At 36.9% G+C, this 13,065-nt stretch overlaps 1 long non-coding RNA gene across 1 annotated transcript in view; it reads right to left on the minus strand.

The window, feature by feature from the left end:
* The window catches only part of LOC114079667 (uncharacterized), a 91,661-nt gene that overhangs the window by 75,003 nt on the left and 3,593 nt on the right, over nucleotides 1-13,065 (minus strand). Inside the window, exon 2 of the long non-coding RNA XR_003580511.3 lies at nucleotides 9,157-9,336. This is a non-coding gene — a long non-coding RNA (uncharacterized lncRNA). The remainder of the gene's footprint in view (nucleotides 1-9,156; nucleotides 9,337-13,065) is intronic.

A 13,065-nucleotide genomic window follows, 5' to 3' on the forward strand; every position in this document is an offset into this window, starting at 1 on the left:
CTCTTCTGCTTTCTGCCATATGAAGACATATTTAGAAGGCCCTCACCAGAGCAGATGCCAGTGCCTTGATCCTGGACTCTACATCCTCCAGAACTGTCAGTCAATAAATTTTTCTTCATTATAAATTACCCAGACTCAGGCATTCTGTTAAAGTAGCACAAAATGAACAATGACAAATATCTTAATAAGTTGATAGATAGAAAGACCATTACTTAACTTAGAGGAGTTTATTAAAATCAAAAGGGATTGAACAACAAATTTGATTGTAAACTTTTCTGTATAGTTTGAGTCATTACTAGGAGCCAAACTTTTATAATTAAATATTTTCTAGAAAAAGAAGTGTAATGAAATTTCTCCTATGACTAGTCTCTCTTATCAGTTAATTCATGCAACTTTTTTCAAATAAAACCAATGCTATTAAACTTCTTAGTTTGTGTAGTAAAAGAAAATTTCCCATTCATTTAAAAAATTGTTTGCATTTCTAACAAGAAGCCAAAGAAAATTAAAACATAATCTTCTGGAAAACACATTAAGAAGGCTTTTTAAAAGTCTTGTACCACCATCACCTACTGAAATTAATTTCCATGACTCTGATTTTTTTCTCCAATGTATTCTCTATACAAAATAGGTACATTTTTCATTGTTTTATTATAGAGTGAAAAATTCAGTCATTGACTAAACTATGGACACTGCTTTTTTCTTTCTTTCTTTCATTCTTTCTTTTTTCTTTTCTTTTTTGTTGTTGTGGTGGTGATGCAGTAGTGGTGGTACAGAATTAAATTGACTATACAATTTATTGTCCAAACCAGGACTTTGTGACTGTGGAAGAGGACTCTATTAATAATTAAACCAAGATAGCATGCATTAACAAGGACTGTCCTGAAAAACTAAGATGGGTGATCACACTACGTGTTAAGCTTTTGATGGTTGGCCCTTTTCCTCAGTCTGGTTTTCCACCAGTGTTTCCTTATATCTCAGATTCTAGGAATTCCAAACTAAGCACTTACAATTTCTGCAATATGCCATGCTGGTTCGCACTTTCAAGGCTTTGCATATTTAAAGCCCTTCAAATGAAATGCCATTGAGTACTACAGAACCTCCTATGGAGCTTTTAAACCCCAGCTCAGTTGTCATCACTTAGGAGAAACCAGTGCTAACCTTCCTTTAGTGGTAACCATTCTTTTTCATTAATTAATAGTCAGGTGGAAGACTGATTACAGGCTGGCACTTTGTGGTAGTTTTAAAATGAATCTGAAAATTCTTTCACATTCTTCCTTTCAAAAAATAGAGCTAATTCCATTTCTTTTAAATGCAGGACAAATGTGTGACTCATTTCTAATAGAGAATATGGCACAGTGAAGGTATGAGTCTTCTGAGGCATTGCCACTTTTGATTTTCTTTCTTAGGTGGCTTACTAGGCATGAGTCAGCCATCCTGTTGGCAAGATACTTAAGCAGCCTGTGGAGAGAGGCCTTCATGAGGAATAACTGAGGCCTCCAGTCAACTACCAACCCAACAATCAGGTGAGACTGTCACCTTGAAAGTGCATCCTTCTACCTCAGATGATTACAGCAAAGACCAATGCCTTGCCTGAAACCTTATGAGAGACCCCCAAGCCAGAAGGTCCTAGCTAAGCCACAATGAGATTCCTGATCTTCAGAAAATGGGAAATAGAAATGTTGATTTTTGTTTTAAGCCACTGTTATGGTTTGGATATTAGGTGTCCCCCAAAAGCTACTGTATTAATGCAGGAATGTTCAAAGGTGAAACAACTTGATTAAGAGAGCTGTAATCTATTCAGTCTATCCTAGTTTGAATGGACTGGAGAGAAACTATAGTCAGGTGTCATCTTATGGCTGGAGGAAGTGGGTCACTGGGAGTATACCCTGAAAGATACATAAGGGGGGAACATTAATGATTTCAGTCTGATAATGACCAGTGGGAAAATGTGGAACATTTGTTCTTGATGCCAAGATTTCTGGAGTTTCCCCACTCCTGTTCTGTCTGGTAAGTCAGCTTTTCTTTTCCTTTTTTAAACTACCACATGCTTTCCAATGAATGCATTTCTTTTCTAATTGAGTTAGCTAGACTCATTTCTGTTGCATATTATTAAAGAAGCCTGCATTCCCTACCACAATCGTGGTAACCTATGCCTTAGTACCACGAGACCTGAGCATGTGACTGCATTGTTACCTTAGGGCATGTTCCTAATAAGCACTGATACCCCTTTTCTAAGAACTATGAATCAGAAGATACCACAGACAAAGCACTCAGAGATCCCTCAGAACATCACTGGAATTTTTAAAATTACCTTTTAAAATTACTTAAACTTTCCTGAGTACAAAAAGTAATATAAATGCAAAGCAATAGCAATTAATGTAATAGCCCAAAATGTTATTCTCTGCAAAGGCTGAACTGTCTAGCAGCATTTCCATGTGGCAGCGCTGCTGTATGCCAGGGCTATCATATGCCAATAGAGGCCAAAGATTTTGGCGATTGGACCAAGTATTCATATTTAAGCTTGGAAAGCAACCATCTCCTGCTTTCTGCTTTCCACTGACATATGGCAGCTTCATACCACTGTTCTATTGGCTCATTTATTGCAGTTGAGTTTTATAATCACTGCAGGCATGAAATACTTAATGAATTTCACTTTCTGCTGGTCATGTTTCCTCACTAATACACAACATCAATTGGGGATGACAGAAGGTATCAGCTCCCTTCCCAGGTATTTAAACCGTGAGCAGTCATCTCTATGCAGAAAGAGTGCCCATGAACTTTTGAGAGCTTTGATTATGAAGAACTGAGAGTACATACAAATGCAACATGATCAGATGCCTCCCAAAGATATTTAACTAGCTGACGTTTCAGCAGTTTCTAAAAGAAGATCATTAGTATTTCCTTTCTTTAGAGTTCTAGCAGCTGTCAATCAGGGACAGACTCGGGCACCTGGCAGTAGAGACAGTGCACCATGTGGTTATGGGCGCAGACCTTTAATCCAAAAACTGAGTTCCAATCTAAGATCCACTTATTACTGAGAGATGTTAGACAAGTGTCTTAATTCTTCTGGGGCCTCAGTTTTCCCACTAATAAAATTGTGCCCAAAATGGAAATTACTTCATAGGGTTCTTCTGAGAATTAAATTTAACAATATATGTAATTCACTTAGTGTAGAGCTTAGAACATCAAATTTGTTCAATAAATGGTCACTGTTACTGCTTTTATTATTACAATTACTAATATTAACATCACCACACCTAGGAATTATTTAACATGCCAGCACCTTCTAGGGATGAACTACAAGACTCAGGGACACCTAACTCATCAAGTCACAGCAAGGGGCTAATGTTGGCCCATGTGGGACTGGCATCAATGTCCAAAGGCAGCAGTGAGAAGGTGGGGAAACATAATATGGCTCAGAACAAAGGTCAGCACTGGATGCTGTCAGCATCAGACTTTCACAAATCCATCTATGTTGGACCAGGAGTATCAGAAGTAGAGTCTGAACTCAGAAGAAGAGAAGTGAGAACTTGCCTCTATTGCAGGACTGGGTTCCAGTTTCAGTGGTGCACTAGAGCTGAGCCTGGACTGGGGCAGGAAACAAAATAGCAAGAAGGACCAAAGACTGATTCCCATCAAACAGAACAGAGATCTGGCTTGCAAATTGTTAACTCTCCAAACCCAATCTGTCAGCAGAAGGGAGTGAGCTTGCACTGTGCTGATATGACTGGTTCTACAGTGGGTTGAAGGCAGTGTGTGATGGGAACCATTCCTTATTTGTAGGGATAAGACCGTCTCCCTCTCTGAGCTGAAGGAATAAATAAAATTGACAAAGAAAATGGAAAATAACCCACCACAATGGTACATCTGGCCATAGCTACCAAATGCTCCAGAAGGCAATGGCTCTGATAAACTAAAAAAGAAAACATCATCCGATTTGTCAAATACATGACATCAGAACTGTACAGCCCCTTCCCTGCCCCATATGGCAGATATACTGAAGGATCCCAGCACTGTTTTTGACTGCCAGCATTAGTCATTCTCAACAGAATGCTCTAGGACCCCACTGGTCATGGTGCTTCTCAGAGGATATCATTGTGCATTTGAACAAGAGGCTCATTTGCACATTTCAATTTAAGAAATTTTATGAGGATGCTCTTATCCATTGGTGGCATTTAACATCAGAGTCCAGACCTATTCACCAATCATGGTTTTAATCCCTTTTAAGGGATTAAAAATTGGTGCTGAAGGTATGAAGAAATAATAGTAAGCGTTTCTTAAGAGTCAGCCAGAGTCTTTTGATTCATGAGAAAATCCCCAGGTCACCAAAACTAAGACCATCTTAGCCAGAGAAGATGGAGGGCTGGAAGAGAGGAAAGCAGACAAGCTATCTGGGAAGTGAAAGAGAAACTCAGAGTATGAGCACTGGATGAAGACACTGCATGTCACCCTTAACTCCCATGACCTGTTTTGTCATTGTTTCCTTCATTGTTTGCGATTGTATTAGTTTTACTTCCTAATTTATGCTTTAGAGAAGATCAAACACATTCCACTGTGCTAAGGTGCACAAGGAAAGGTGACTTTCTTTAAGTCAGAATGGTAGGTGGGAGCTGCTCTAGTCCCCCGGGAACCAGGAACTGTTGACTAGAGGAAGTACAAGGTGCAGGCACAGGAAAAGATACAGGTTTGAGGAAACACTCAGGGCTACCCCTCCATGACTTAGAGATGTTCTTTCTTAAAAACTGAGTGTGTGCCTTAGTGTAGGCATAAATTTGTACAGATTGATGTTCATTCAGTGGATTCCTAAAAGATTTGCTCCTTGTGGCTTCCTTCCATTATCTTTGAAAGGGATGAACCTTTTTTCCTCCTCACCCCGTCCCAATTCACATATCCTCAAAACCTGGCAAATTATTTCATAGATCACAAGTTAATAACTCACACCTGGCACCTCTCCTGCATATTTATTTCTTTGAAACTACAACTTTAAACGTGACCCTACCATTGTTTCTAAATAAACAAGGGTTACCAGATTGCATTTAAGAAGTTGAAAACTAACTCATCTTTTGGATGATGAGTGTCCAAAGCCATTTTCTTCACTCACAGTGTACACTGGAATTATCTGGAAACCCCAAGCATCTGTATTTTAAAATTTCCCCAGGTAAAGTACAGCCCAGTTTGAGATCGCCTAAGCAATATCATAGTTCTGCCTTCCCCTTCTCCTTCCTCCTAGGTACCTCCTCTGGCTGAGAAGCTGGCAAGACAAGCCTGGGAAATGAGAATGTGGCACATCTTGTATTTGTATATTTTTTTACTCAGGCACAAACCTGGTTTAACCATAAACCCTGGACAAAGAATAATAGACCCCAGTTGTAACTAACACCTGTGGATAAGCTGTGAACTTTGCCTCTGCTTCCCTCCAACATGGACAAAGGTCCTTCATGAGCAGGTTGGAGAAATGCCCACTGACTCTCTCACAATACCATTCATCTCTTGTGATCAGACACTTCAGGTGAGTCACCTGATATTAAGTAAATTGGGATTAATATCACAAGTATGCCTGCTGATAACTCCACCTCTGATCTGTGTGTGCACCCTGTTTCCACAGGCATTTTTCCAGTTAGCCTTTAAAGAACTTACTTCTTTGAAAATCACTGAGCAATAGATTTAAAGTTCATAGATATGGCAACAAATTCAACAAATTGTTTAACTGGAAGTCTTAAAGCTGGGTTCAGAAAACAGTTAATTACATTTAATGGCTTCTTTATGAAATGTGCTTTTTTTCAAGGATGGTTGGCACAGTTTGGTGAATGGTTAATGTCTGTCTTCTAGAATGTTCAGATCAGCCACTTCTTGGTTGAAAAACCCATCTGCATTTGGATATGATACTTTGAAAAAAGTGTGTTGGCAATAAAATTGCTTCAATAAAATGTTTCTTCTTACAGTACAGCCCAGTGTGTCCAATTTTAAAGAAGGTATCCCTCAGATTCAAATTTATGATAAGTAATTTTAATCATTAACAATTTTTCAAGTGCCTCCCTGCTATGCCTAAATTCAATGAATAAATAAAAAAGATGATTTCTACCCAGCTAGAAAGCAGAAGAATATTGGACCCAACATTACGGCAATGCTCTCACTTTTCCTAAGTAATCTATGATACCATTGCTTGAAGCAAGAAGTCTCATCATGTCTCAGAAAAGCAGAATTCTATGGTACTCAGTTTCATGACAAAACTTGGTTTTGAAAGAATGGCCTGGATAATTACCTGGAAAATAGTAGGAGAACATCTTTAAAACACATACAAATCAAGTAACTAAAATCCTGAAATGTTTTTTGTTTTTTGTTTGTTTTTTGTGGTGCTGGGGATTGAACCCAGGGCCTTGTGCATGCCAGGCAGGCACTCTTCCAACTGAGCTATATCCCTAGCCCATGAGATGTTTTTTTTATGAAACATAAATGATACCTGAAGCTCACTTTATATATTTTGATTTAAAAATGTGGTTTCAATGAGAGACACATCTTCTTTATATCTCAATGAGAACATATATTTTTTTGTCTACAGAAAGAAGGGAGATTTCCAGAAATAACATGACCACCAGCCAGTTACATGAAATATCATAATTTGTGAAGCATGCATGTTCACATTCTCACTTAATCCTTAAATTATCTTCAGTCCAACCTTGAGGAAATTGAGGCTTGAAGAGTACAAGTAGCTTGAAGAGTCCAAATAGCATTAGGAAATGGCAGAGCTAGAACTTCAAAACCAGCCTGTCAGACACAAAGTCCACCTCCACCAACATCCTCTTCCCAACAACAGCAAAGGCCTCCATGTAATGGACACTTACTGTATCAGAGACATCTTCCATGCCATATTCCGTTTAACATGATAGACACACAATGAGAAAAGCATTAGCATCTGAGTCCTAGTGAAAATCTCTTCCTCAGACTCACACAGCAAGTGTTGGAAGTAAGGTTTAAACCTAGGAACTGAAACTCCTGTTCTTTTCACTGACTCTGTGCCCTTCATCTGCAGCGGAGACCTTCTCTCCACCTAACGATGAACTTCACACAATAAACTCCACTCAACAGTGACGTGCAGCCCTGTAGCTGATGCAAAAGGCCAACCATTCCATCATCGTATATGTAACACAGGCTTCTCTGTCTAGCCCAAGGGTTCAAAGACACAGGGACATTATAATTACAAGCTGTGGGTGAATGTGTCATTTTAACACTTTGATATCTTATTTTCCCCATGAGCCTATGATCTACTTGACCCACAAAGAAAACCTTAGGAAGCTTTATATCCAAGCCCTGTATTCTAATAGATGGAGTCCACCAAGGGCCAAGGACAGGATTCAGATGCAAAAGGCAATGTTTCTCCTCTGCATAGCAATAATCAATTCAAAAATGTCTATGAAAAAATTCCCATTCAACTCAAAATAATGGGGGAAAGTTATAAAATAAACTTTATCAGAAATGTGTGACTTACATTAAGAAAGAGATAAAAATTCTATTGAAGAATATATATATAAGTGCCTGGATGGAAAAAAATTCAATATTTAAAAATATTCATTCTTCACAATGTAATAGATAAATTCAGTGATTTTCTAATGCTATTTCAATCAAACAACAAAATTTTTGATTAAAACCTGACAAGATAGTCCTAAAATTTGTCTGGAAGAAATAAAATGTTTAAAGATCAGAGATGCGGTAACATTTGCCCTCCTAGTTATCAGAATATACTATAGAAAAAGCTGAAATAAACACAAATGTTGTTTTGGTTCAGGAATAGAGAATATATCAGTATAAAATAATTTTAAAACACACTGATAAGCCAGGTGTGATGGTGCATGCCTGTAATTCCAGTGGCTTGGACGACTGAGGTATGAAGATTGCAAGTTCAAGGCCAGCCTCAGCAACTTAGCTCAGTAAGACCCTGTCTCAAAATAAAAAATAAAAAAAGGGTTTGGAATATATCTCAGTGGCAAATTGCCCCTGAATTCAATCCTCAGTACCAAAACAAAACAAAACAAAAAACACACTGACAGATCTGTATCAACTTATCACATAATAAAAATTAATGTTTCATTCAATGGGTAAAGGAAAATTATTCAATAAATTATATTGCAGGAATTAGCAATTTGGGGGAGATCATTAAATATTTTCTTCACAAGTTGCTCAGATTATTAAAGAGTTGAAGGCTTAAAAAATCACAAGTATTAGAACAAAATATAGGGAAAGTGTTATTGTGGGAAGGGGAAGCTTTCTTACGATTTTCTAGAAAATAAAGCTGAAATGTAAATGATTAATAAATGTTTATATTAAATAAATTTATATTTAATTCAATTTAAATTAAAAGCATCTCTAGGATAAAAAAACAAAAATGTATAATATGGCAAAATATTTATAATATATGACACCAAATTTCAATACCTAGAACACTGTAAAAAGATCTGTAAGTCAATTTAAAAAGAAAAAAGGAAAAAAGCAACAATTATGAGTTCCCATTTCAAAAAATATATATCATATGAAAATATGCTCAGCTTCACTCATAATCCCTCCTATTCCTAAAAAGGTAAATTTAAATCACAATGAAATACCATCTTTTACTTATTTCCTTGACTAATTCAGGCACAACATTGGAAATTTTAAAGTGATCTCACGCACTGTTAGTAAGGATATAATCTTTTTGAAGAAAAGTTTTGTTATATCCATTTACACTAAAAATGGCATAGCCTTTAAAGGATATTAAATGTTATTACTATTCATGGATCTAAATCTAAAATAACCTAAATGCCTATCAGTGAGGCTATGATTACACAAATAATGATGTGGTCAGACAATAGAATCCTGCCACTATGAGACAGATTTTTTTGTATTAATAGGAAGTATGAAGTAAAGGAGAACATAGTTTACAACCCCACAAGTAATATATGATTATCAGTGTATGTATAAGACAAATGCATAAAACTATATAAGATTATGTAACATAGAAAAATAGATACCTATATATTCCTAAATGCACATGCATTTACCAATGCATTACTAATTTGGGAATGGTGGATGGCAGATATTGCTTCAGAACAGGGGGAAAGGGAGCTGGTGGTGGAAGGGTCTGAATGGTACCGAACCACAGGCATAGGACTCACCCATACTCACATGCTCATTGGCTCTTGTCCTTGAGTCTATCCATTGGAATAGAATGTCTTCATTCTTTGGACCTCAGTTCATAAAATGACTTTTTAAAGCCATTATAGCCTCCACAAGTTTCATGATAATTTTTTTCCATAATTCAATTAGAATTCTTTGTCAGGCAACATATACTTGCAAGAAGGTGTTCTGCGAAATCAATAATAGAGTCAGTTATTACATGGCAATTTCAATTGGAGCAGACCCTCATGAAGGGAAAGGGATATTAAAGGGCAATCATGTAGAACAAATAAGGTTTGGTCAGAGATTAACTTTTCTCATGGATTCTGCTTTCAATATAGATGTAATTATATTTATTTTAGACCCTTAATTGTTACTTACCTTGCATGTCTTGATTTCGTGTTTGCTTGTACAGTTTTAGTAATGGCAATGTAATGTACGATTAGTTCATTCATGGGAACTCTTCCCTCTCTCTGCTCATTCTTTTGTAATCACAATACAACTACATTATGCATGTGTAAACCATGAAATAAGAAGGCAGGACCCTTTCTACTACTCAGAATAGATTAACTTCTGTCTTCCCATCAAATGGGGAATCAAACAAAAATTATCACCTGTATTTTGGCTATGGGGGTTGCACTGGTTACTTAGTTGCTCCTTCCCCATGATCCTTCTCCTTTCAAACTTTCCTCCAAGTAAAAATGCTTATTTCAGTTGTTTCCTCCTCAGCTGCCACAGATCATTTTTGGAAGACAGTGGATGGCATATTTAGGCATACAGATGCACAGGGTGATCCAGAATATGATTAACACAGAGAGCAGCACCTCAGTGTAAATAATGCACATACAGGACACTATGAAAAAGAATGTACAGGGAGATTTGTTACTGTCTCTTCATTCTATTTATTAAAATAAGTTTAGCTTTTCCCTTCCTCTTCCTTCTTTCATATTTTCCCTTCCTTCTTCTAACCCCTTTATCCTTGAGGCAAGAGCAGTGAAAAAGTTGGGTTTGATCTTGGCTCTACAACTTATCCTACCTGTGAATGTGAAACATGGCACACAGCCCATCTGTCTGAACCTTAGGCTCCTTATCAATCATCTTGGCATTCTATCCCAAGATGCACCTCCACAGGGTTTCTGTCAGTTTGAATGTGATTGTATATGTTGAACATCTGGACTGAAGTTTAGTAGGTGTTTCATAAAGGTTAGTCCTTGTTCTCCTTTCTAGAGGTATTTGCCTTGTAAAATTTTACCTCCAATTGTGAAACAGAAATTTGGGCCATAAAAGAATTTCAAACATCAGCAAAAACATAGGTTCAGTGCCCTAGTTAAGATCTAGGTATGCACAAGCAGATATCAAATTTACAAGCTAAAAATTCTTAGGCAATAATAAGATGAATGCTTGCACTATACAAAGAGATAATGACTGAGTGTTGATGGTTATGCAGCAATCCAACTACATCTGTAAGACCTGAGGATGAAGGTAGAGAAATTAGGACTTCTGGTATTGGGCAATATGGAATAGAACATTGAATCCTATCTCTTCCAAAGATCAAAAACAAATCTCTGAAGATGATAATAATAAAATAAATGATCTGAGCACTGGCAATAGGAGGTGGTTTGGGGGGCAAAATCAAAAACTGAAGACCAAGCTATAACAAGATTAAGTTTTATGGAAGGTTTTTGCCTCTTTTATTTCCTGGCTTTGAATGAAGGGTGTTCCCACTGTGGGACCATGCAAGGGCACAAACAGCAGAAACTCAGAGAGAAATATCCTTCAGCCAGAAAACCAGGAAAAAGAGGCACATGAAAGCAAGAGAGAATAAGGACAATCCATGTTTGCTTGCTTGTTTGTTTTTTCAATAAAAGCTTACTGTGGAAAATATCTGTATTTACAGAAAAGCTGCAAAAATAGGATGGAGATTCTAATGTTCCTCACACCCACTGTTAACATTACCAGGTCCATTTGAGAAAACCAAGAAACTTGTATTTTTACATTGTTATTAACTAAACTCCAGGCTTTATTTGGATTCAATGGTTTTTCCACTGAAGTCCTTTCTCTGTTCTAGGATCCAATCCAGGATAACACACTGCAAGTTGTCATCATGCCTCCTTAAACTTCTCTGGTCTATGACCCTTCCTCAGTCTTCCCTTGTTTCCTGTGGCCTTGAGAGTTTGGAGGAGTGTTAGATGAATATTTTTAAAAATATCCCTCATATTGGGATTGCCTAATTTTTCCTCGTGCTTCTACTAGACTTATGGATTTTAAGGAAGAATATTAAAGAGGCAATGAGTCCTTTTCATAATATCATATAAGAGGAACACACTATCAACATAACTTATCACTAGTGATCCTAACTTTCATCACCTGGCTAAAATAGTGTTCACTGGGCCGAAAGAAAATCACTAAGTCTAATACATATCAAGCTGAGTGGGAGAAGAATCTATATAAATTATTTGGAATTCTTCGGGGAGAAAGATTCATCTCTTATACCCATTTATTTATTCATACTTTGAGAATGGCCTCAGTTCTGGGCTATATTAGCTTCCGATGAGAGAGAGAGAGAGAGAGAGAGAGAGAGAGAGAGAGAGAGAAACTTTTTCACAAAGAGAAAACTTACCTTTCTTGTTAGAGGAAGTGGGAAAAGAAGACCCTATAATCTGAAGTGAAAGAGGAATCCCCTCTTTCCCTTCACTGCTTTGTCTGATTGCATAAAACTATTCAGCAGCATCTTCCTCTAAAGAGAAACACCAAATTTGTGTCTAGGGGATTAGAAAAAAGGGATCCTGGGTGCCACAGGGAGTGGGGGAAACAATGGAGAGTGAAGTAATGAAAGAGATTTCATAACTCTATGTGTGAAGTGACATCAGTCCCAGACTCCTCTGAGCTGCTCATGTGGAGACAGACTCACAGCAGGAGAGCAAAGGCATTGAGAACTAAGCTGATATTGGAACCCTGCCCACAGAAGGGCAGAACCTGCAGTCTGAATATGTCCAAGACCACTGCCTGTGAAAGTAAAAGAGAGGGTGTTTTCTAAAGGATTTTAACAGGATCCAGCTAATCATCTGATTCAAAATGTCCGGGAAAAAAATCTAAGATCACTCAACATACAAAAACAAGACCAAATCAAAAAAAAAAAAAAAAGAAAGAAAGAAAAAAAAAAAGCCAGCACACATGACAAATTCCAAAGAGGAAAAAAACAATAGATGTCAACCTGAAATAACTGATGTACTAAAATTCTTAGAAAGACCTTTAAACAATTATTATAATCATGCTCAATGGATAAAAATATACATTATGAAAATAAATGGAAAGATCAATGTCATTAGAAAGGAAACAGGAACTATTGAAACTGATTCTTTTAGAACTGAAAAATAATATCTGAAATTAAAAATTCATTCAATGGTCTCAAGGAGAATAGAAATGTGTTGATGAACTTGAAACAGTATTTATTCAACCTCTAAAATGAAGAGAATAAAAATTGGGGAAAAAAATCAATCTCAGGGATGTATGGGGCAAAATTTAACAGATCTAGCCTTCTAGTATTGAAGTTCTAAAAAAAGGGGAGAAAAATGTTAGTACAGAAAGAAAAATTTGAAGAAATAATTGCAGAAAACACAAATTTGATAAAAGACATATATTTACATCCATAAGAACAGAAAGAAACCCCCTGAAAAGTATAAATTCAAAGAAAATCAAACTCACTTATAATATAATCAAACTACTGAAAACGAAAGATGAAGAAAAACAGTCAGAAAAAATGACTCATCAGAAAGAAGGGAACAAGAATCTGAAGGATTGCTGATTTCTTACCAGAAATCCAGGTTCTCAGAAGATGGTGGGATTATACCCATAAAGAACTTACAACCCAAAATTCTATATCCAGTAAAAATATCCATCAATAGTGAGGGCAAAAGA

This window comes from Marmota flaviventris, chromosome 2, assembly GCF_047511675.1.
Source record: "Marmota flaviventris isolate mMarFla1 chromosome 2, mMarFla1.hap1, whole genome shotgun sequence".
Taxonomy (NCBI): Eukaryota; Metazoa; Chordata; class Mammalia; order Rodentia; family Sciuridae; genus Marmota; species Marmota flaviventris.